The sequence below is a fragment of the Hyla sarda genome, chromosome 1, assembly GCF_029499605.1.
Source record: "Hyla sarda isolate aHylSar1 chromosome 1, aHylSar1.hap1, whole genome shotgun sequence".
Lineage (NCBI taxonomy): Eukaryota > Metazoa > Chordata > Amphibia > Anura > Hylidae > Hyla > Hyla sarda.
In genome coordinates, this window is record NC_079189.1 from 260,943,563 (window position 1) to 260,968,383 (window position 24,821).

Here is a 24,821-nt window from a genome sequence, read left to right on the forward strand (position 1 = left end):
GTCGGGTGCCACTGTCTGCACCAGCACAGAAAGTTTTGAGCAGATATCTCCTTCCATTCGGCCGGAATTGCAAGAAGTTTGTGCATCTTCTATGTTCGTCGCGGTCAATGGCAAAAGGCGCTTATCTTCAATCTAGGTGTTTCTGCGTGCTGCGCCGGCCCAAAGAGTGCCCGGCGGAAAACGACAACCCAGGCATGTCGGGTGCCACTGTCTGCACCTGCACAGAAAGTTGTGAGCAGATATCTCCTTCCGTTCGGCCGGAATTGAAATAAGTTTGTGCATCTTCAATGTTGGTCGCGGTCAATGACAAAAAGGCGCTTATCTTCAATCTAGGTGTTTCTGCGTGCTGCTCCGGCCCAAAGAGTGCCCGGCTGAAAACGACAACGCAGGCATGTCGGGTGCCACTGTCTGCATCTACACAGAAAGTTTTGAGCAGATATCTTCTTTCGTTCGGCCGGAATTGCAAGACGTTTGTGCATCTTCAATATTGGTCACGGTCAATGTCAAAAAGCCCTTATCTGCAATCTAAGTGTTTCTGCGTGCTGCGCCGGCCCAAAGAGTGCCCGGCTGAAAACAACAACGCAGGCATGTCGGGTTCCACTGTCTGCACCAGCTCAGAAAGTTTTGAGCAGATATCTCCTTCCATTCGGCCGGAATTGCAAGAAGTTTGTGCATCTTCTATGTTCGTCGCGGTCAATGGCAAAAGGCGCTTATCTTCAATCTAGGTGTTTCTGCGTGCTGCGCCGGCCCAAAGAGTGCCCGGCGGAAAACGACAACGCAGGCATGTCGGGTGCCACTGTCTGCACCTGCACAGAAAGTTGTGAGCAGATATCTCCTTCCATTCTGCCGGAATTGCAAGACGTTTGTGCATCTTCAATGTTGGTCGCGGTCAATGACAAAAAGGCGCTTATCTTCAATCTAGGTGTTTCTGCGTGCTGCTCCGGCCCAAAGAGTGCTCGGCGGAAAACGACGACGCAGGCATGTCGGGTGCCACTGTCTACACCTACACAGAAAGTTTTGAGCAGATATCTCCTTCCATTCGGCCGGAATTGCAAGAAGTTTGTGCATCTTCTATGTTCGTCGCGGTCAATGGCAAAAGGCGCTTATCTTCAATCTAGGTGTTTCTGCGTGCTGCTCCGGCCCAAAGAGTGCCCGGCGGAAAACGACAACGCAGGCATGTCGGGTGCCACTGTCTACACTTGCACAGAAAGTTTTGAGCAGATATCTCCTTCCATTCGGCCGGAATTGCAAGAAGTTTGTGCATCTTCAATGTTGGTCGCGGTCAATGACAAAAAGACGCTTATCTTCAATCTAGGTGTTTCTGCGTGCTGCTCCGGCCCAAAGAGTGCCCGGCGGAAAACGACAACGCAGGCATGTCGGGTGCCACTGTCTGCACCTGCACAGAAAGTTTTGAGCAGATATCTCCTTCCATTCGGCCGGAATTGCAAGAAGTTTGTGCATCTTCTATGTTCGTCGCGGTCAATGGCAAAAGGCGCTTATCTTCAATCTAGGTGTTTCTGTGTGCTGCGCCGGCCCAAAGAGTGCCCGGCGGAAAACGACAACGCAGGCATGTCGAGTTCCACTGTCTACACCTGCACAGAAAGTTTTGAGCAGATATCTCCTTCTATTCCGCCGGAATTGCAAGAAGTTTGTGCATCTTCTATGTTCGTCGCGGTCAATGGCAAAAGGCGCTTATCTTCAATCTAGGTGTTTCTGCGTGCTGCGCCGGCCCAAAGAGTGCACGGCGGAAAACGACAACGCAGGCATGTCGGGTGCCACTGTCTGCATCTGCACAGAAAGTTTTGAGCAGATATCTCCTTCCATTCGGCCGGAATTGCAAGACGTTTGTGCATCTTCAATATTGGTCACGGTCAATGTCAAAAAGCCCTTATCTGCAATCTAGGTGTTTCTGCGTGCTGCGCCGGCCCAAAGAGTGCCCCGCTGAAAACGACAACGCAGGCATGTCGGGTGCCACTGTCTGCACCTGCACAGAAAGTTTTGAGCAGATATCTCCTTCCATTCGGCCGGAATTGCAAGAAGTTTGTGCATCTTCTATGTTCGTCGCGGTCAATGGCAAAAGGCGCTTATCTTCAATCTAGGTGTTTCTGCGTGCTGCGCCGGCCCAAAGAGTGCCCGGCGGAAAACGACAACGAAGGCATGTCGGGTGCCACTGTCTGCACCTGCACAGAAAGTTGTGAGCAGATATCTCCTTCCGTTCGGCCGGAATTGAAAGAAGTTTGTGCATCTTCAATGTTGGTCGCGGTCAATGACAAAAAGACGCTTATCTTCAATCTAGGTGTTTCTGCGTGCTGCTCCGGCCCAAAGAGTGGCCGGCTGAAAACGACAACGCAGGCATGTCGGGTGCCACTGTCTGCACCTGCACAGAAAGTTTTGAGCAGATATCTCCTTCCATTCGGCCGGAATTGCAAGAAGTTTGTGCATCTTCAATGTTGGTCACGGGCAATGACAAAAAGACGGTTATCTTCAATCTAGGTGTTTCTGCTTGCTGCTCCGGCCCAAAGAGTGGCCGGCTGAAAACGACAACGCAGGCATGTCGGGTGCCACTGTCTGCACCTGCACAGAAAGTTTTGAGCAGATATCTCCTTCTATTCCGCCGGAATTGCAAGAAGTTTGTGCATCTTCTATGTTCGTCGCGGTCAATGGCAAAAGGCGCTTATCTTCGATCTAGGTGTTTCTGCGTGCTGCGCCGGCCCAAAGAGTGCCCTGCGAAAAACGACAACGCAGGCATGTCAGGTGCCACTGTCTGCACCTGCACAGAAAGTTGTGAGCAGATATCTCCTTCCATTCGGCCGGAATTGCAAGACGTTTGTGCATCTTCAATGTTGGTCGCGGTCAATGACAAAAAGGCGCTTATCTTCAATCTAGGTGTTTCTGCGTGCTGCTCCGGCCCAAAGAGTGCCCGGCTGAAAACGACAACACAGGCAAGTCGGGTGCCACTGTCTGCACCTGCACATAAAGTTTTGAGCAGATATCTTCTTTCGTTCGGCCGGAATTGCAAGACGTTTGTGCATCTTCAATATTGGTCACGGTCAATGTCAAAAAGCCCTTATCTGCAATCTAGGTGTTTCTGCGTGCTGCGCCGGCCCAAAGAGTGCCCGGCGGAAAACGACAACGCAGGCATGTCGAGTGCCACTGTCTACACCTGCACAGAAAGTTTTGAGCAGATATCTTCTTCCGTTCGGCCGGAATTGCAAGACGTTTGTGCATCTTCAATATTGGTACCGGTCAATGTCAAAAAGCCCTTATCTGCAATCTAGGTGTTTTTGCGTGCTGCGCCGGCACAAAGAGTGCCCGGCTGAAAACGACAACGCAGGCATGTCGGGTGCCACTGTCTGCACCAGCACAGAAAGTTTTGAGCAGATATCTCCTTCCATTCGGCCGGAATTGCAAGAAGTTTGTGCATCTTCTATGTTCGTCGCGGTCAATGGCAAAAGGCGCTTATCTTCAATCTAGGTGTTTCTGCGTGCTGCGCCGGCCCAAAGAGTGCCCGGCGGAAAACGACAACCCAGGCATGTCGGGTGCCACTGTCTGCACCTGCACAGAAAGTTGTGAGCAGATATCTCCTTCCGTTCGGCCGGAATTGAAATAAGTTTGTGCATCTTCAATGTTGGTCGCGGTCTATGACAAAAAGGCGCTTATCTTCAATCTAGGTGTTTCTGCGTGCTGCTCCGGCCCAAAGAGTGCCCGGCTGAAAACGACAACACAGACATGTCGGGTGCCACTGTCTGCACCTGCACAGAAAGTTTTGAGCAGATATCTTCTTTCGTTCGGCCGGAATTGCAAGACGTTTGTGCATCTTCAATATTGGTCACGGTCAATGTCAAAAAGCCCTTATCTGCAATCTAAGTGTTTCTGCGTGCTGCGCCGGCCCAAAGAGTGCCCGGCTGAAAACAACAACGCAGGCATGTCGGGTTCCACTGTCTGCACCAGCTCAGAAAGTTTTGAGCAGATATCTCCTTCTATTCGGCCGGAATTGCAAGAAGTTTGTGCATCTTCTATGTTCGTCGCGGTCAATGGCAAAAGGCGCTTATCTTCAATCTAGGTGTTTCTGCGTGCTGCGCCGGCCCAAAGAGTGCCCGGCGGAAAACGACAACGCAGGCATGTCGGGTGCCACTGTCTGCACCTGCACAGAAAGTTGTGAGCAGATATCTCCTTCCATTCTGCCGGAATTGCAAGACGTTTGTGCATCTTCAATGTTGGTCGCGGTCAATGACAAAAAGGCGCTTATCTTCAATCTAGGTGTTTCTGCGTGCTGCTCCGGCCCAAAGAGTGCTCGGCGGAAAACGACGACGCAGGCATGTCGGGTGCCACTGTCTACACCTGCACAGAAAGTTTTGAGCAGATATCTCCTTCCATTCGGCCGGAATTGCAAGAAGTTTGTGCATCTTCTATGTTCGTCGCGGTCAATGGCAAAAGGCACTTATCTTCAATCTAGGTGTTTCTGCGTGCTGCTCCGGCCCAAAGAGTGCCCGGCGGAAAACGACAACGCAGGCATGTCGGGTGCCACTGTCTACACTTGCACAGAAAGTTTTGAGCAGATATCTCCTTCCATTCGGCCGGAATTGCAAGAAGTTTGTGCATCTTCAATGTTGGTCGCGGTCAATGACAAAAAGACGCTTATCTTCAATCTAGGTGTTTCTGCGTGCTGCTCCGGCCCAAAGAGTGCCCGGCGGAAAACGACAACGCAGGCATGTCGGGTGCCACTGTCTGCACCTGCACAGAAAGTTTTGAGCAGATATCTCCTTCCATTCGGCCGGAATTGCAAGAAGTTTGTGCATCTTCTATGTTCGTCGCGGTCAATGGCAAAAGGCGCTTATCTTCAATCTAGGTGTTTCTGTGTGCTGCGCCGGCCCAAAGAGTGCCCGGCGGAAAACGACAACGCAGGCATGTCGAGTTCCACTGTCTACACCTGCACAGAAAGTTTTGAGCAGATATCTCCTTCTATTCCGCCGGAATTGCAAGAAGTTTGTGCATCTTCTATGTTCGTCGCGGTCAATGGCAAAAGGCGCTTATCTTCGATCTAGGTGTTTCTGCGTGCTGCGCCGGCCCAAAGAGTGCCCTGCGAAAAACGACAACGCAGGCATGTCGGGTGCCACTGTCTGCACCTGCACAGAAAGTTGTGAGCAGATATCTCCTTCCATTCGGCCGGAATTGCAAGACGTTTGTGCATCTTCAATGTTGGTCGCGGTCTATGACAAAAAGGCGCTTATCTTCAATCTAGGTGTTTCTGCGTGCTGCTCCGGCCCAAAGAGTGCCCGGCTGAAAACGACAACGCAGGCATGTCGGGTGCCACTGTCTGCACCTGCACATAAAGTTTTGAGCAGATATCTTCTTTCGTTCGGCCGGAATTGCAAGACGTTTGTGCATCTTCAATATTGGTCACGGTCAATGTCAAAAAGCCCTTATCTGCAATCTAGGTGTTTCTGCGTGCTGCGCCGGCCCAAAGAGTGCCCGGCGGAAAACGACAACGCAGGCATGTCGAGTGCCACTATCTACACCTGCACAGAAAGTTTTGAGCAGATATCTTCTTCCGTTCGGCCGGAATTGCAAGACGTTTGTGCATCTTCAATATTGGTCCCGGTCAATGTCAAAAAGCCCTTATCTGCAATCTAGGTGTTTTTGCGTGCTGCGCCGGCACAAAGAGTGCCCGGCTGAAAACGACAACGCAGGCATGTCGGGTGCCACTGTCTGCACCTGCACAGAAAGTTGTGAGCAGATATCTCCTTCCGTTCGGCCGGAATTGAAATAAGTTTGTGCATCTTCAATGTTGGTCGCGGTCAATGACAAAAAGGCGCTTATCTTCAATCTAGGTGTTTCTGCGTGCTGCTCCGGCCCAAAGAGTGCCCGGCTGAAAACGACAACGCAGGCATGTCGGGTGCCACTGTCTGCATCTACACAGAAAGTTTTGAGCAGATATCTTCTTTCGTTCGGCCGGAATTGCAAGACGTTTGTGCATCTTCAATATTGGTCACGGTCAATGTCAAAAAGCCCTTATCTGCAATCTAAGTGTTTCTGCGTGCTGCGCCGGCCCAAAGAGTGCCCGGCTGAAAACAACAACGCAGGCATGTCGGGTTCCACTGTCTGCACCAGCTCAGAAAGTTTTGAGCAGATATCTCCTTCCATTCGGCCGGAATTGCAAGAAGTTTGTGCATCTTCTATGTTCGTCGCGGTCAATGGCAAAAGGCGCTTATCTTCAATCTAGGTGTTTCTGCGTGCTGCGCCGGCCCAAAGAGTGCCCGGCGGAAAACGACAACGCAGGCATGTCGGGTGCCACTGTCTGCACCTGCACAGAAAGTTGTGAGCAGATATCTCCTTCCATTCTGCCGGAATTGCAAGACGTTTGTGCATCTTCAATGTTGGTCGCGGTCAATGACAAAAAGGCGCTTATCTTCAATCTAGGTGTTTCTGCGTGCTGCTCCGGCCCAAAGAGTGCTCGGCGGAAAACGACGACGCAGGCATGTCGGGTGCCACTGTCTACACCTGCACAGAAAGTTTTGAGCAGATATCTCCTTCCATTCGGCCGGAATTGCAAGAAGTTTGTGCATCTTCTATGTTCGTCGCGGTCAATGGCAAAAGGCGCTTATCTTCATTCTAGGTGTTTCTGCGTGCTGCTCCGGCCCAAAGAGTGCCCGGCGGAAAACGACAACGCAGGCATGTCGGGTGCCACTGTCTACACTTGCACAGAAAGTTTTGAGCAGATATCTCCTTCCATTCGTCCGGAATTGCAAGAAGTTTGTGCATCTTCAATGTTGGTCGCGGTCAATGACAAAAAGACGCTTATCTTCAATCTAGGTGTTTCTGCGTGCTGCTCCGGCCCAAAGAGTGCCCGGCGGAAAACGACAACGCAGGCATGTCGGGTGCCACTGTCTGCACCTGCACAGAAAGTTTTGAGCAGATATCTCCTTCCATTCGGCCGGAATTGCAAGAAGTTTGTGCATCTTCTATGTTCGTCGCGGTCAATGGCAAAAGGCGCTTATCTTCAATCTAGGTGTTTCTGTGTGCTGCGCCGGCCCAAAGAGTGCCCGGCGGAAAACGACAACGCAGGCATGTCGAGTTCCACTGTCTACACCTGCACAGAAAGTTTTGAGCAGATATCTCCTTCTATTCCGCCGGAATTGCAAGAAGTTTGTGCATCTTCTATGTTCGTCGCGGTCAATGGCAAAAGGCGCTTATCTTCGATCTAGGTGTTTCTGCGTGCTGCGCCGGCCCAAAGAGTGCCCTGCGAAAAACGACAACGCAGGCATGTCGGGTGCCACTGTCTGCACCTGCACAGAAAGTTGTGAGCAGATATCTCCTTCCATTCGGCCGGAATTGCAAGACGTTTGTGCATCTTCAATGTTGGTCGCGGTCTATGACAAAAAGGCGCTTATCTTCAATCTAGGTGTTTCTGCGTGCTGCTCCGGCCCAAAGAGTGCCCGGCTGAAAACGACAACGCAGGCATGTCGGGTGCCACTGTCTGCACCTGCACATAAAGTTTTGAGCAGATATCTTCTTCCGTTCGGCCGGAATTGCAAGACGTTTGTGCATCTTCAATATTGGTCACGGTCAATGTCAAAAAGCCCTTATCTGCAATCTAGGTGTTTCTGCGTGCTGCGCCGGCCCAAAGAGTGCCCGGCGGAAAACGACAACGCAGGCATGTCGAGTGCCACTGTCTACACCTGCACAGAAAGTTTTGAGCAGATATCTTCTTCCGTTCGGCCGGAATTGCAAGACGTTTGTGCATCTTCAATATTGGTCCCGGTCAATGTCAAAAAGCCCTTATCTGCAATCTAGGTGTTTTTGCGTGCTGCGCCGGCACAAAGAGTGCCCGGCTGAAAACGACAACGCAGGCATGTCGGGTGCCACTGTCTGCACCAGCACAGAAAGTTTTGAGCAGATATCTCCTTCCATTCGGCCGGAATTGCAAGAAGTTTGTGCATCTTCTATGTTCGTCGCGGTCAATGGCAAAAGGCGCTTATCTTCAATCTAGGTGTTTCTGCGTGCTGCGCCGGCCCAAAGAGTGCCCGGCGGAAAACGACAACCCAGGCATGTCGGGTGCCACTGTCTGCACCTGCACAGAAAGTTGTGAGCAGATATCTCCTTCCGTTCGGCCGGAATTGAAATAAGTTTGTGCATCTTCAATGTTGGTCGCGGTCAATGACAAAAAGGCGCTTATCTTCAATCTAGGTGTTTCTGCGTGCTGCTCCGGCCCAAAGAGTGCCCGGCTGAAAACGACAACGCAGGCATGTCGGGTGCCACTGTCTGCATCTACACAGAAAGTTTTGAGCAGATATCTTCTTTCGTTCGGCCGGAATTGCAAGACGTTTGTGCATCTTCAATATTGGTCACGGTCAATGTCAAAAAGCCCTTATCTGCAATCTAAGTGTTTCTGCGTGCTGCGCCGGCCCAAAGAGTGCCCGGCTGAAAACAACAACGCAGGCATGTCGGGTTCCACTGTCTGCACCAGCTCAGAAAGTTTTGAGCAGATATCTCCTTCCATTCGGCCGGAATTGCAAGAAGTTTGTGCATCTTCTATGTTCGTCGCGGTCAATGGCAAAAGGCGCTTATCTTCAATCTAGGTGTTTCTGCGTGCTGCGCCGGCCCAAAGAGTGCCCGGCGGAAAACGACAACGCAGGCATGTCGGGTGCCACTGTCTGCACCTGCACAGAAAGTTGTGAGCAGATATCTCCTTCCATTCTGCCGGAATTGCAAGACGTTTGTGCATCTTCAATGTTGGTCGCGGTCAATGACAAAAAGGCGCTTATCTTCAATCTAGGTGTTTCTGCGTGCTGCTCCGGCCCAAAGAGTGCTCGGCGGAAAACGACGACGCAGGCATGTCGGGTGCCACTGTCTACACCTGCACAGAAAGTTTTGAGCAGATATCTCCTTCCATTCGGCCGGAATTGCAAGAAGTTTGTGCATCTTCTATGTTCGTCGCGGTCAATGGCAAAAGGCGCTTATCTTCAATCTAGGTGTTTCTGCGTGCTGCTCCGGCCCAAAGAGTGCCCGGCGGAAAACGACAACGCAGGCATGTCGGGTGCCACTGTCTACACTTGCACAGAAAGTTTTGAGCAGATATCTCCTTCCATTCGGCCGGAATTGCAAGAAGTTTGTGCATCTTCAATGTTGGTCGCGGTCAATGACAAAAAGACGCTTATCTTCAATCTAGGTGTTTCTGCGTGCTGCTCCGGCCCAAAGAGTGCCCGGCGGAAAACGACAACGCAGGCATGTCGGGTGCCACTGTCTGCACCTGCACAGAAAGTTTTGAGCAGATATCTCCTTCCATTCGGCCGGAATTGCAAGAAGTTTGTGCATCTTCTATGTTCGTCGCGGTCAATGGCAAAAGGCGCTTATCTTCAATCTAGGTGTTTCTGTGTGCTGCGCCGGCCCAAAGAGTGCCCGGCGGAAAACGACAACGCAGGCATGTCGAGTTCCACTGTCTACACCTGCACAGAAAGTTTTGAGCAGATATCTCCTTCTATTCCGCCGGAATTGCAAGAAGTTTGTGCATCTTCTATGTTCGTCGCGGTCAATGGCAAAAGGCGCTTATCTTCGATCTAGGTGTTTCTGCATGCTGCGCCGGCCCAAAGAGTGCCCTGCGAAAAACGACAACGCAGGCATGTCGGGTGCCACTGTCTGCACCTGCACAGAAAGTTGTGAGCAGATATCTCCTTCCATTCGGCCGGAATTGCAAGACGTTTGTGCATCTTCAATGTTGGTCGCGGTCTATGACAAAAAGGCGCTTATCTTCAATCTAGGTGTTTCTGCGTGCTGCTCCGGCCCAAAGAGTGCCCGGCTGAAAACGACAACGCAGGCATGTCGGGTGCCACTGTCTGCACCTGCACATAAAGTTTTGAGCAGATATCTTCTTCCGTTCGGCCGGAATTGCAAGACGTTTGTGCATCTTCAATATTGGTCACGGTCAATGTCAAAAAGCCCTTATCTGCAATCTAGGTGTTTCTGCGTGCTGCGCCGGCCCAAAGAGTGCCCGGCGGAAAACGACAACGCAGGCATGTCGAGTGCCACTGTCTACACCTGCACAGAAAGTTTTGAGCAGATATCTTCTTCCGTTCGGCCGGAATTGCAAGACGTTTGTGCATCTTCAATATTGGTCCCGGTCAATGTCAAAAAGCCCTTATCTGCAATCTAGGTGTTTTTGCGTGCTGCGCCGGCACAAAGAGTGCCCGGCTGAAAACGACAACGCAGGCATGTCGGGTGCCACTGTCTGCACCAGCACAGAAAGTTTTGAGCAGATATCTCCTTCCATTCGGCCGGAATTGCAAGAAGTTTGTGCATCTTCTATGTTCGTCGCGGTCAATGGCAAAAGGCGCTTATCTTCAATCTAGGTGTTTCTGCGTGCTGCGCCGGCCCAAAGAGTGCCCGGCGGAAAACGACAACCCAGGCATGTCGGGTGCCACTGTCTGCACCTGCACAGAAAGTTGTGAGCAGATATCTCCTTCCGTTCGGCCGGAATTGAAATAAGTTTGTGCATCTTCAATGTTGGTCGCGGTCAATGACAAAAAGGCGCTTATCTTCAATCTAGGTGTTTCTGCGTGCTGCTCCGGCCCAAAGAGTGCCCGGCTGAAAACGACAACGCAGGCATGTCGGGTGCCACTGTCTGCATCTACACAGAAAGTTTTGAGCAGATATCTTCTTTCGTTCGGCCGGAATTGCAAGACGTTTGTGCATCTTCAATATTGGTCACGGTCAATGTCAAAAAGCCCTTATCTGCAATCTAAGTGTTTCTGCGTGCTGCGCCGGCCCAAAGAGTGCCCGGCTGAAAACAACAACGCAGGCATGTCGGGTTCCACTGTCTGCACCAGCTCAGAAAGTTTTGAGCAGATATCTCCTTCCATTCGGCCGGAATTGCAAGAAGTTTGTGCATCTTCTATGTTCGTCGCGGTCAATGGCAAAAGGCGCTTATCTTCAATCTAGGTGTTTCTGCGTGCTGCGCCGGCCCAAAGAGTGCCCGGCGGAAAACGACAACGCAGGCATGTCGGGTGCCACTGTCTGCACCTGCACAGAAAGTTGTGAGCAGATATCTCCTTCCATTCTGCCGGAATTGCAAGACGTTTGTGCATCTTCAATGTTGGTCGCGGTCAATGACAAAAAGGCGCTTATCTTCAATCTAGGTGTTTCTGCGTGCTGCTCCGGCCCAAAGAGTGCTCGGCGGAAAACGACGACGCAGGCATGTCGGGTGCCACTGTCTACACCTACACAGAAAGTTTTGAGCAGATATCTCCTTCCATTCGGCCGGAATTGCAAGAAGTTTGTGCATCTTCTATGTTCGTCGCGGTCAATGGCAAAAGGCGCTTATCTTCAATCTAGGTGTTTCTGCGTGCTGCTCCGGCCCAAAGAGTGCCCGGCGGAAAACGACAACGCAGGCATGTCGGGTGCCACTGTCTACACTTGCACAGAAAGTTTTGAGCAGATATCTCCTTCCATTCGGCCGGAATTGCAAGAAGTTTGTGCATCTTCAATGTTGGTCGCGGTCAATGACAAAAAGACGCTTATCTTCAATCTAGGTGTTTCTGCGTGCTGCTCCGGCCCAAAGAGTGCCCGGCGGAAAACGACAACGCAGGCATGTCGGGTGCCACTGTCTGCACCTGCACAGAAAGTTTTGAGCAGATATCTCCTTCCATTCGGCCGGAATTGCAAGAAGTTTGTGCATCTTCTATGTTCGTCGCGGTCAATGGCAAAAGGCGCTTATCTTCAATCTAGGTGTTTCTGTGTGCTGCGCCGGCCCAAAGAGTGCCCGGCGGAAAACGACAACGCAGGCATGTCGAGTTCCACTGTCTACACCTGCACAGAAAGTTTTGAGCAGATATCTCCTTCTATTCCGCCGGAATTGCAAGAAGTTTGTGCATCTTCTATGTTCGTCGCGGTCAATGGCAAAAGGCGCTTATCTTCAATCTAGGTGTTTCTGCGTGCTGCGCCGGCCCAAAGAGTGCACGGCGGAAAACGACAACGCAGGCATGTCGGGTGCCACTGTCTGCATCTGCACAGAAAGTTTTGAGCAGATATCTCCTTCCATTCGGCCGGAATTGCAAGACGTTTGTGCATCTTCAATATTGGTCACGGTCAATGTCAAAAAGCCCTTATCTGCAATCTAGGTGTTTCTGCGTGCTGCGCCGGCCCAAAGAGTGCCCCGCTGAAAACGACAACGCAGGCATGTCGGGTGCCACTGTCTGCACCTGCACAGAAAGTTTTGAGCAGATATCTCCTTCCATTCGGCCGGAATTGCAAGAAGTTTGTGCATCTTCTATGTTCGTCGCGGTCAATGGCAAAAGGCGCTTATCTTCAATCTAGGTGTTTCTGCGTGCTGCGCCGGCCCAAAGAGTGCCCGGCGGAAAACGACAACGAAGGCATGTCGGGTGCCACTGTCTGCACCTGCACAGAAAGTTGTGAGCAGATATCTCCTTCCGTTCGGCCGGAATTGAAAGAAGTTTGTGCATCTTCAATGTTGGTCGCGGTCAATGACAAAAAGACGCTTATCTTCAATCTAGGTGTTTCTGCGTGCTGCTCCGGCCCAAAGAGTGGCCGGCTGAAAACGACAACGCAGGCATGTCGGGTGCCACTGTCTGCACCTGCACAGAAAGTTTTGAGCAGATATCTCCTTCCATTCGGCCGGAATTGCAAGAAGTTTGTGCATCTTCAATGTTGGTCACGGGCAATGACAAAAAGACGGTTATCTTCAATCTAGGTGTTTCTGCTTGCTGCTCCGGCCCAAAGAGTGGCCGGCTGAAAACGACAACGCAGGCATGTCGGGTGCCACTGTCTGCACCTGCACAGAAAGTTTTGAGCAGATATCTCCTTCTATTCCGCCGGAATTGCAAGAAGTTTGTGCATCTTCTATGTTCGTCGCGGTCAATGGCAAAAGGCGCTTATCTTCGATCTAGGTGTTTCTGCGTGCTGCGCCGGCCCAAAGAGTGCCCTGCGAAAAACGACAACGCAGGCATGTCAGGTGCCACTGTCTGCACCTGCACAGAAAGTTGTGAGCAGATATCTCCTTCCATTCGGCCGGAATTGCAAGACGTTTGTGCATCTTCAATGTTGGTCGCGGTCAATGACAAAAAGGCGCTTATCTTCAATCTAGGTGTTTCTGCGTGCTGCTCCGGCCCAAAGAGTGCCCGGCTGAAAACGACAACACAGGCAAGTCGGGTGCCACTGTCTGCACCTGCACATAAAGTTTTGAGCAGATATCTTCTTTCGTTCGGCCGGAATTGCAAGACGTTTGTGCATCTTCAATATTGGTCACGGTCAATGTCAAAAAGCCCTTATCTGCAATCTAGGTGTTTCTGCGTGCTGCGCCGGCCCAAAGAGTGCCCGGCGGAAAACGACAACGCAGGCATGTCGAGTGCCACTGTCTACACCTGCACAGAAAGTTTTGAGCAGATATCTTCTTCCGTTCGGCCGGAATTGCAAGACGTTTGTGCATCTTCAATATTGGTACCGGTCAATGTCAAAAAGCCCTTATCTGCAATCTAGGTGTTTTTGCGTGCTGCGCCGGCACAAAGAGTGCCCGGCTGAAAACGACAACGCAGGCATGTCGGGTGCCACTGTCTGCACCAGCACAGAAAGTTTTGAGCAGATATCTCCTTCCATTCGGCCGGAATTGCAAGAAGTTTGTGCATCTTCTATGTTCGTCGCGGTCAATGGCAAAAGGCGCTTATCTTCAATCTAGGTGTTTCTGCGTGCTGCGCCGGCCCAAAGAGTGCCCGGCGGAAAACGACAACCCAGGCATGTCGGGTGCCACTGTCTGCACCTGCACAGAAAGTTGTGAGCAGATATCTCCTTCCGTTCGGCCGGAATTGAAATAAGTTTGTGCATCTTCAATGTTGGTCGCGGTCTATGACAAAAAGGCGCTTATCTTCAATCTAGGTGTTTCTGCGTGCTGCTCCGGCCCAAAGAGTGCCCGGCTGAAAACGACAACACAGGCATGTCGGGTGCCACTGTCTGCACCTGCACAGAAAGTTTTGAGCAGATATCTTCTTTCGTTCGGCCGGAATTGCAAGACGTTTGTGCATCTTCAATATTGGTCACGGTCAATGTCAAAAAGCCCTTATCTGCAATCTAAGTGTTTCTGCGTGCTGCGCCGGCCCAAAGAGTGCCCGGCTGAAAACAACAACGCAGGCATGTCGGGTTCCACTGTCTGCACCAGCTCAGAAAGTTTTGAGCAGATATCTCCTTCTATTCGGCCGGAATTGCAAGAAGTTTGTGCATCTTCTATGTTCGTCGCGGTCAATGGCAAAAGGCGCTTATCTTCAATCTAGGTGTTTCTGCGTGCTGCGCCGGCCCAAAGAGTGCCCGGCGGAAAACGACAACGCAGGCATGTCGGGTGCCACTGTCTGCACCTGCACAGAAAGTTGTGAGCAGATATCTCCTTCCATTCTGCCGGAATTGCAAGACGTTTGTGCATCTTCAATGTTGGTCGCGGTCAATGACAAAAAGGCGCTTATCTTCAATCTAGGTGTTTCTGCGTGCTGCTCCGGCCCAAAGAGTGCTCGGCGGAAAACGACGACGCAGGCATGTCGGGTGCCACTGTCTACACCTGCACAGAAAGTTTTGAGCAGATATCTCCTTCCATTCGGCCGGAATTGCAAGAAGTTTGTGCATCTTCTATGTTCGTCGCGGTCAATGGCAAAAGGCACTTATCTTCAATCTAGGTGTTTCTGCGTGCTGCTCCGGCCCAAAGAGTGCCCGGCGGAAAACGACAACGCAGGCATGTCGGGTGCCACTGTCTACACTTGCACAGAAAGTTTTGAGCAGATATCTCCTTCCATTCGGCCGGAATTGCAAGAAGTTTGTGCATCTTCAATGTTGGTCGCGGTCAATGACAAAAAGACGCTTATCTTCAATCTAGGTGTTTCTGCGTGCTGCTCCGGCCCAAAGAGTGCCCGGCGGAAAACGACAACGCAGGCATGTCGGGTGCCACTGTCTGCACCTGCACAGAAAGTTTTGAGCAGATATCTCCTTCCATTCGGCCGGAATTGCAAGAAGTTTGTGCATCTTCTATGTTCGTCGCGGTCAATGGCAAAAGGCGCTTATCTTCAATCTAGGTGTTTCTGTGTGCTGCGCCGGCCCAAAGAGTGCCCGGCGGAAAACGACAACGCAGGCATGTCGAGTTCCACTGTCTACACCTGCACAGAAAGTTTTGAGCAGATATCTCCTTCTATTCCGCCGGAATTGCAAGAAGTTTGTGCATCTTCTATGTTCGTCGCGGTCAATGGCAAAAGGCGCTTATCTTCGATCTAGGTGTTTCTGCGTGCTGCGCCGGCCCAAAGAGTGCCCTGCGAAAAACGACAACGCAGGCATGTCGGGTGCCACTGTCTGCACCTGCACAGAAAGTTGTGAGCAGATATCTCCTTCCATTCGGCCGGAATTGCAAGACGTTTGTGCATCTTCAATGTTGGTCGCGGTCTATGACAAAAAGGCGCTTATCTTCAATCTAGGTGTTTCTGCGTGCTGCTCCGGCCCAAAGAGTGCCCGGCTGAAAACGACAACGCAGGCATGTCGGGTGCCACTGTCTGCACCTGCACATAAAGTTTTGAGCAGATATCTTCTTTCGTTCGGCCGGAATTGCAAGACGTTTGTGCATCTTCAATATTGGTCACGGTCAATGTCAAAAAGCCCTTATCTGCAATCTAGGTGTTTCTGCGTGCTGCGCCGGCCCAAAGAGTGCCCGGCGGAAAACGACAACGCAGGCATGTCGAGTGCCACTATCTACACCTGCACAGAAAGTTTTGAGCAGATATCTTCTTCCGTTCGGCCGGAATTGCAAGACGTTTGTGCATCTTCAATATTGGTCCCGGTCAATGTCAAAAAGCCCTTATCTGCAATCTAGGTGTTTTTGCGTGCTGCGCCGGCACAAAGAGTGCCCGGCTGAAAACGACAACGCAGGCATGTCGGGTGCCACTGTCTGCACCTGCACAGAAAGTTGTGAGCAGATATCTCCTTCCGTTCGGCCGGAATTGAAATAAGTTTGTGCATCTTCAATGTTGGTCGCGGTCAATGACAAAAAGGCGCTTATCTTCAATCTAGGTGTTTCTGCGTGCTGCTCCGGCCCAAAGAGTGCCCGGCTGAAAACGACAACGCAGGCATGTCGGGTGCCACTGTCTGCATCTACACAGAAAGTTTTGAGCAGATATCTTCTTTCGTTCGGCCGGAATTGCAAGACGTTTGTGCATCTTCAATATTGGTCACGGTCAATGTCAAAAAGCCCTTATCTGCAATCTAAGTGTTTCTGCGTGCTGCGCCGGCCCAAAGAGTGCCCGGCTGAAAACAACAACGCAGGCATGTCGGGTTCCACTGTCTGCACCAGCTCAGAAAGTTTTGAGCAGATATCTCCTTCCATTCGGCCGGAATTGCAAGAAGTTTGTGCATCTTCTATGTTCGTCGCGGTCAATGGCAAAAGGCGCTTATCTTCAATCTAGGTGTTTCTGCGTGCTGCGCCGGCCCAAAGAGTGCCCGGCGGAAAACGACAACGCAGGCATGTCGGGTGCCACTGTCTGCACCTGCACAGAAAGTTGTGAGCAGATATCTCCTTCCATTCTGCCGGAATTGCAAGACGTTTGTGCATCTTCAATGTTGGTCGCGGTCAATGACAAAAAGGCGCTTATCTTCAATCTAGGTGTTTCTGCGTGCTGCTCCGGCCCAAAGAGTGCTCGGCGGAAAACGACGACGCAGGCATGTCGGGTGCCACTGTCTACACCTGCACAGAAAGTTTTGAGCAGATATCTCCTTCCATTCGGCCGGAATTGCAAGAAGTTTGTGCATCTTCTATGTTCGTCGCGGTCAATGGCAAAAGGCGCTTATCTTCATTCTAGGTGTTTCTGCGTGCTGCTCCGGCCCAAAGAGTGCCCGGCGGAAAACGACAACGCAGGCATGTCGGGTGCCACTGTCTACACTTGCACAGAAAGTTTTGAGCAGATATCTCCTTCCATTCGTCCGGAATTGCAAGAAGTTTGTGCATCTTCAATGTTGGTCGCGGTCAATGACAAAAAGACGCTTATCTTCAATCTAGGTGTTTCTGCGTGCTGCTCCGGCCCAAAGAGTGCCCGGCGGAAAACGACAACGCAGGCATGTCGGGTGCCACTGTCTGCACCTGCACAGAAAGTTTTGAGCAGATATCTCCTTCCATTCGGCCGGAATTGCAAGAAGTTTGTGCATCTTCTATGTTCGTCGCGGTCAATGGCAAAAGGCGCTTATCTTCAATCTAGGTGTTTCTGTGTGCTGCGCCGGCCCAAAGAGTGCCCGGCGGAAAACGACAACGCAGGCATGTCGAGTTCCACTGTCTACACCTGCACAGAAAGTTTTGAGCAGATATCTCCTTCTATTCCGCCGGAATTGCAAGAAGTTTGTGCATCTTCTATGTTCGTCGCGGTCAATGGCAAAAGGCGCTTATCTTCGATCTAGGTGTTTCTGCGTGCTGCGCCGGCCCAAAGAGTGCCCTGCGAATAACGACAACGCAGGCATGTCGGGTGCCACTGTCTGCACCTGCACAGAAAGTTGTGAGCAGATATCTCCTTCCATTCGGCCGGAATTGCAAGACGTTTGTGCATCTTCAATGTTGGTCGCGGTCTATGACAAAAAGGCGCTTATCTTCAATCTAGGTGTTTCTGCGTGCTGCTCCGGCCCAAAGAGTGCCCGGCTGAAAACGACAACGCAGGCATGTCGGGTGCCACTGTCTGCACCTGCACATAAAGTTTTGAGCAGATATCTTCTTTCGTTCGGCCGGAATTGCAAGACGTTTGTGCATCTTCAATATTGGTCACGGTCAATGTCAAAAAGCCCTTATCTGCAATCTAGGTGTTTCTGCGTGCTGCGCCGGCCCAAAGAGTGCCCGGCGGAAAACGACAACGCAGGCATGTCGAGTGCCACTGTCTACACCTGCACAGAAAGTTTTGAGCAGATATCTTCTTCCGTTCGGCCGGAATTGCAAGACGTTTGTGCATCTTCAATATTGGTCCCGGTCAATGTCAAAAAGCCCTTATCTGCAATCTAGGTGTTTTTGCGTGCTGCGCCGGCACAAAGAGTGCCCGGCTGAAAACGACAACGCAGGCATGTCGGGTGCCACTGTCTGCACCAGCACAGAAAGTTTTGAGCAGATATCTCCTTCCATTCGGCCGGAATTGCAAGAAGTTTGTGCATCTTCTATGTTCGTCGCGGTCAATGGCAAAAGGCGCTTATCTTCAATCTAGGTGTTTCTGCGTGCTGCGCCGGCCCAAAGAGTGCCCGGCGGAAAACGACAACCCAGGCATGTCGGGTGCCACTGTCTGCACCTGCACAGAAAGTTGTGAGCAGATATCTCCTTCCGTTCGGCCGGAATTGAAATAAGTTTGTGCATCTTCAATGTTGGTCGCGGTCAATGACAAAAAGGCGCTTATCTTCAATCTAGGTGTTTCTGCGTGCTGCTCCGGCCCAAAGAGTGCCCGGCTGAAAACGACAACGCAGGCATGTCGGGTGCCACTGTCTGCATCTGCACAGAAAGTTTTGAGCAGATATCTTCTTTCGTTCGGCCGGAATTGCAAGACGTTTGTGCATCTTCAATATTGGTCACGGTCAATGTCAAAAAGCCCTTATCTGCAATCTAAGTGTTTCTGCGTGCTGCGCCGGCCCAAAGAGTGCCCGGCTGAAAACAACAACGCAGGCATGTCGGGTTCCACTGTCTGCACCAGCTCAGAAAGTTTTGAGCAGATATCTCCTTCCATTCGGCCGGAATTGCAAGAAGTTTGTGCATCTTCTATGTTCGTCGCGGTCAATGGCAAAAGGCGCTTATCTTCAATCTAGGTGTTTCTGCGTGCTGCGCCGGCCCAAAGAGTGCCCGGCGGAAAACGACAACGCAGGCATGTCGGGTGCCACTGTCTGCACCTGCACAGAAAGTTGTGAGCAGATATCTCCTTCCATTCTGCCGGAATTGCAAGACGTTTGTGCATCTTCAATGTTGGTCGCGGTCAATGACAAAAAGGCGCTTATCTTCAATCTAGGTGTTTCTGCGTGCTGCTCCGGCCCAAAGAGTGCTCGGCGGAAAACGACGACGCAGGCATGTCGGGTGCCACTGTCTACACCTGCACAGAAAGTTTTGAGCAGATATCTCCTTCCATTCGGCCGGAATTGCAAGAAGTTTGTGCATCTTCTATGTTCGTCGCGGTCAATGGCAAAAGGCGCTTATCTTCAATCTAGGTGTTTCTGCGTGCTGCGCCGGCCCAAAGAGTGCCCGGCGGAAAACGACAACGCAGGCATGTCGGGTGCCACTGTCTGCACCTGCACAGAAAGTTGTGAGCAGATATCTCCTTCCGTTCGGCCGGAATTGAAAGAAGTTTGTGCATCTTCAATGTTGGTCGCGGTCAATGACAAAAAGACGCTTATCTTCAATCTAGGTGTTTCTGCGTGCTGCTCCGGCCCAAAGAGTGGCCGGCTGAAAACGACAACGCAGGCATGTCGGGTGCCACTGTCTGCACCTGCACAGAAAGTTTTGAGCAGATATCTCCTTCCATTCGGCCGGAATTGCAAGAAGTTTGTGCATCTTCAATGTTGGTCGCGGTCAATGACAAAAAGACGCTTATCTTCAATCTAGGTGTTTCTGCTTGCTGCTCCGGCCCAAAGAGTGGCCGGCTGAAAACGACAACGCAGGCATGTCGGGTGCCACTGTCTGCACCTGCACAGAAAGTTTTGAGCAGATATCTCCTTCCATTCGGCCGGAATTGCAAGAAGTTTGTGCATCTTCTATGTTCGTCGCGGTCAATGGCAAAAGGCGCTTATCTTCAATCTAGGTGTTTCTGCGTGCTGCGCCGGCCCAAAGAGTGCCCGGCGGAAAACGACAACGCAGGCATGTCGGGTGCCACTGTCTGCACCTGCACAGAAAGTTGTGAGCAGATATCTCCTTCCGTTCGGCCGGAATTGAAAGAAGTTTGTGCATCTTCAATGTTGGTCGCGGTCAATGACAAAAAGACGCTTATCTTCAATCTAGGTGTTTCTGCGTGCTGCTCCGGCCCAAAGAGTGGCCGGCTGAAAACGACAACGCAGGCATGTCGGGTGCCACTGTCTGCACCTGCACAGAAAGTTTTGAGCAGATATCTCCTTCCATTCGGCCGGAATTGCAAGAAGTTTGTGCATCTTCTATGTTCGTCGCGGTCAATGGCAAAAGGCGCTTATCTTCAATCTAGGTGTTTCTGTGTGCTGCGCCGGCCCAAAGAGTGCCCGGCGGAAAACGACAACGCAGGCATGTCGAGTTCCACAGTCTACACCTGCACAGAAAGTTTTGAGCAGATATCGCCTTCTATTCCGCCGGAATTGCAAGAAGTTTGTGCATCTTCTATGTTCGTCGCGGTCAATGGCAAAAGGCGCTTATCTTCGATCTAGGTGTTTCTGCGTGCTGCGCCGGCCCAAAGAGTGCCCTGCGAAAAACGACAACGCAGGCATGTCGGGTGCCACTGTCTGCACCTGCACAGAAAGTTGTGAGCAGATATCTCCTTCCATTCGGCCGGAATTGCAAGACGTTTGTGCATCTTCAATGTTGGTCGCGGTCAATGACAAAAAGGCGCTTATCTTCAATCTAGGTGTTTCTGCGTGCTGCTCCGGCCCAAAGAGTGCCCGGCGGAAAACGACAACGCAGGCATGTCGAGTGCCACTGTCTACACCTGCACAGAAAATTTTGAGCAGATATCATCTTCCGTTCGGCCGGAATTGCAAGACGTTTGTGCATCTTCAATATTGGTCCCGGTCAATGTCAAAAAGCCCTTATCTGCAATCTAGGTGTTTTTGCGTGCTGCGCCGGCACAAAGAGTGCCCGGCTGAAAACGACAACGCAGGCATGTCGGGTGCCACTGTCTGCACCAGCACAGAAAGTTTTGAGCAGATATCTCCTTCCATTCGGCCGGAATTGCAAGAAGTTTGTGCATCTTCTATGTTCGTCGCGGTCAATGGCAAAAGGCGCTTATCTTCAATCTAGGTGTTTCTGCGTGCTGCGCCGGCCCAAAGAGTGCCCGGCGGAAAACGACAACCCAGGCATGTCGGGTGCCACTGTCTGCACCTGCACAGAAAGTTGTGAGCAGATATCTCCTTCCGTTCGGCCGGAATTGAAATAAGTTTGTGCATCTTCAATGTTGGTCGCGGTCAATGACAAAAAGGCGCTTATCTTCAATCTAGGTGTTTCTGCGTGCTGCTCCGGCCCAAAGAGTGCCCGGCTGAAAACGACAACGCAGGCATGTCGGGTGCCACTGTCTGCACATGCACAGAAAGTTTTGAGCAGATATCTTCTTTCGTTCGGCCGGAATTGCAAGACGTTTGTGCATCTTCAATATTGGTCACGGTCAATGTCAAAAAGCCCTTATCTGCAATCTAAGTGTTTCTGCGTGCTGCGCCGGCCCAAAGAGTGCCCGGCTGAAAACAACAACGCAGGCATGTCGGGTTCCACTGTCTGCACCAGCTCAGAAAGTTTTGAGCAGATATCTCCTTCCATTCGGCCGGAATTGCAAGAAGTTTGTGCATCTTCTATGTTCGTCGCGGTCAATGGCAAAAGGCGCTTATCTTCAATCTAGGTGTTTCTGCGTGCTGCGCCGGCCCAAAGAGTGCCCGGCGGAAAACGACAACGCAGGCATGTCGGGTGCCACTGTCTGCACCTGCACAGAAAGTTGTGAGCAGATATCTCCTTCCATTCTGCCGGAATTGCAAGACGTTTGTGCATCTTCAATGTCGGTCGCGGTCAATGACAAAAAGGCGCTTATCTTCAATCTAGGTGTTTCTGCGTGCTGCTCCGGCCCAAAGAGTGCTCGGCGGAAAACGACGACGCAGGCATGTCGGGTGCCACTGTCTACACCTGCACAGAAAGTTTTGAGCAGATATCTCCTTCCATTCGGCCGGAATTGCAAGAAGTTTGTGCATCTTCTATGTTCGTCGCGGTCAATGGCAAAAGGCGCTTATCTTCAATCTAGGTGTTTCTGCGTGCTGCTCCGGCCCAAAGAGTGCCCGGCGGAAAACGACAACGCAGGCATGTCGGGTGCCACTGTCTACACTTGCACAGAAAGTTTTGAGCAGATATCTCCTTCCATTCGGCCGGAATTGCAAGAAGTTTGTGCATCTTCAATGTTGGTCGCGGTCAATGACAAAAAGACGCTTATCTTCAATCTAGGTGTTTCTGCGTGCTGCTCCGGCCCAAAGAGTGCCCGGCGGAAAACGACAACGCAGGCATGTCGGGTGCCACTGTCTGCACCTGCACAGAAAGTTTTGAGCAGATATCTCCTTCCATTCGGCCGGAATTGCAAGAAGTTTGTGCATCTTCTATGTTCGTCGCGGTCAATGGCAAAAGGCGCTTATCTTCAATCTAGGTGTTTCTGTGTGCTGCGCCGGCCCAAAGAGTGCCCGGCGGAAAACGACAACGCAGGCATGTCGAGTTCCACTGTCTACACCTGCACAGAAAGTTTTGAGCAGATATCTCCTTCTATTCCGCCGGAATTGCAAGAAGTTTGTGCATCTTCTATGTTCGTCGCGGTCAATGGCAAAAGGCGCTTATCTTCGATCTAGGTGTTTCTGCGTGCTGCGCCGGCCCAAAGAGTGCCCTGCGAAAAACGACAACGCAGGCATGTCGGGTGCCACTGTCTGCACCTGCACAGAAAGTTGTGAGCAGATATCTCCTTCCATTCGGCCGGAATTGCAAGACGTTTGTGCATCTTCAATGTTGGTCGCGGTCTATGACAAAAAGGCGCTTATCTTCAATCTAGGTGTTTCTGCGTGCTGCTCCGGCCCAAAGAGTGCCCGGCTGAAAACGACAACGCAGGCATGTCGGGTGCCACTGTCTGCACCTGCACATAAAGTTTTGAGCAGATATCTTCTTCCGTTCGGCCGGAATTGCAAGACGTTTGTGCATCTTCAATATTGGTCACGGTCAATGTCAAAAAGCCCTTATCTGCAATCTAGGTGTTTCTGCGTGCTGCGCCGGCCCAAAGAGTGCCCGGCGGAAAACGACAACGCAGGCATGTCGAGTGCCACTGTCTACACCTGCACAGAAAGTTTTGAGCAGATATCTTCTTCCGTTCGGCCGGAATTGCAAGACGTTTGTGCATCTTCAATATTGGTCCCGGTCAATGTCAAAAAGCCCTTATCTGCAATCTAGGTGTTTTTGCGTGCTGCGCCGGCACAAAGAGTGCCCGGCTGAAAACGACAACGCAGGCATGTCGGGTGCCACTGTCTGCACCAGCACAGAAAGTTTTGAGCAGATATCTCCTTCCATTCGGCCGGAATTGCAAGAAGTTTGTGCATCTTCTATGTTCGTCGCGGTCAATGGCAAAAGGCGCTTATCTTCAATCTAGGTGTTTCTGCGTGCTGCGCCGGCCCAAAGAGTGCCCGGCGGAAAACGACAACCCAGGCATGTCGGGTGCCACTGTCTGCACCTGCACAGAAAGTTGTGAGCAGATATCTCCTTCCGTTCGGCCGGAATTGAAATAAGTTTGTGCATCTTCAATGTTGGTCGCGGTCAATGACAAAAAGGCGCTTATCTTCAATCTAGGTGTTTCTGCGTGCTGCTCCGGCCCAAAGAGTGCCCGGCTGAAAACGACAACGCAGGCATGTCGGGTGCCACTGTCTGCATCTACACAGAAAGTTTTGAGCAGATATCTTCTTTCGTTCGGCCGGAATTGCAAGACGTTTGTGCATCTTCAATATTGGTCACGGTCAATGTCAAAAAGCCCTTATCTGCAATCTAAGTGTTTCTGCGTGCTGCGCCGGCCCAAAGAGTGCCCGGCTGAAAACAACAACGCAGGCATGTCGGGTTCCACTGTCTGCACCAGCTCAGAAAGTTTTGAGCAGATATCTCCTTCCATTCGGCCGGAATTGCAAGAAGTTTGTGCATCTTCTATGTTCGTCGCGGTCAATGGCAAAAGGCGCTTATCTTCAATCTAGGTGTTTCTGCGTGCTGCGCCGGCCCAAAGAGTGCCCGGCGGAAAACGACAACGCAGGCATGTCGGGTGCCACTGTCTGCACCTGCACAGAAAGTTGTGAGCAGATATCTCCTTCCATTCTGCCGGAATTGCAAGACGTTTGTGCATCTTCAATGTTGGTCGCGGTCAATGACAAAAAGGCGCTTATCTTCAATCTAGGTGTTTCTGCGTGCTGCTCCGGCCCAAAGAGTGCTCGGCGGAAAACGACGACGCAGGCATGTCGGGTGCCACTGTCTACACCTGCACAGAAAGTTTTGAGCAGATATCTCCTTCCATTCGGCCGGAATTGCAAGAAGTTTGTGCATCTTCTATGTTCGTCGCGGTCAATGGCAAAAGGCGCTTATCTTCAATCTAGGTGTTTCTGCGTGCTGCTCCGGCCCAAAGAGTGCCCGGCGGAAAACGACAACGCAGGCATGTCGGGTGCCACTGTCTACACTTGCACAGAAAGTTTTGAGCAGATATCTCCTTCCATTCGGCCGGAATTGCAAGAAGTTTGTGCATCTTCAATGTTGGTCGCGGTCAATGACAAAAAGACGCTTATCTTCAATCTAGGTGTTTCTGCGTGCTGCTCCGGCCCAAAGAGTGCCCGGCGGAAAACGACAACGCAGGCATGTCGGGTGCCACTGTCTGCACCTGCACAGAAAGTTTTGAGCAGATATCTCCTTCCATTCGGCCGGAATTGCAAGAAGTTTGTGCATCTTCTATGTTCGTCGCGGTCAATGGCAAAAGGCGCTTATCTTCAATCTAGGTGTTTCTGTGTGCTGCGCCGGCCCAAAGAGTGCCCGGCGGAAAACGACAACGCAGGCATGTCGAGTTCCACTGTCTACACCTGCACAGAAAGTTTTGAGCAGATATCTCCTTCTATTCCGCCGGAATTGCAAGAAGTTT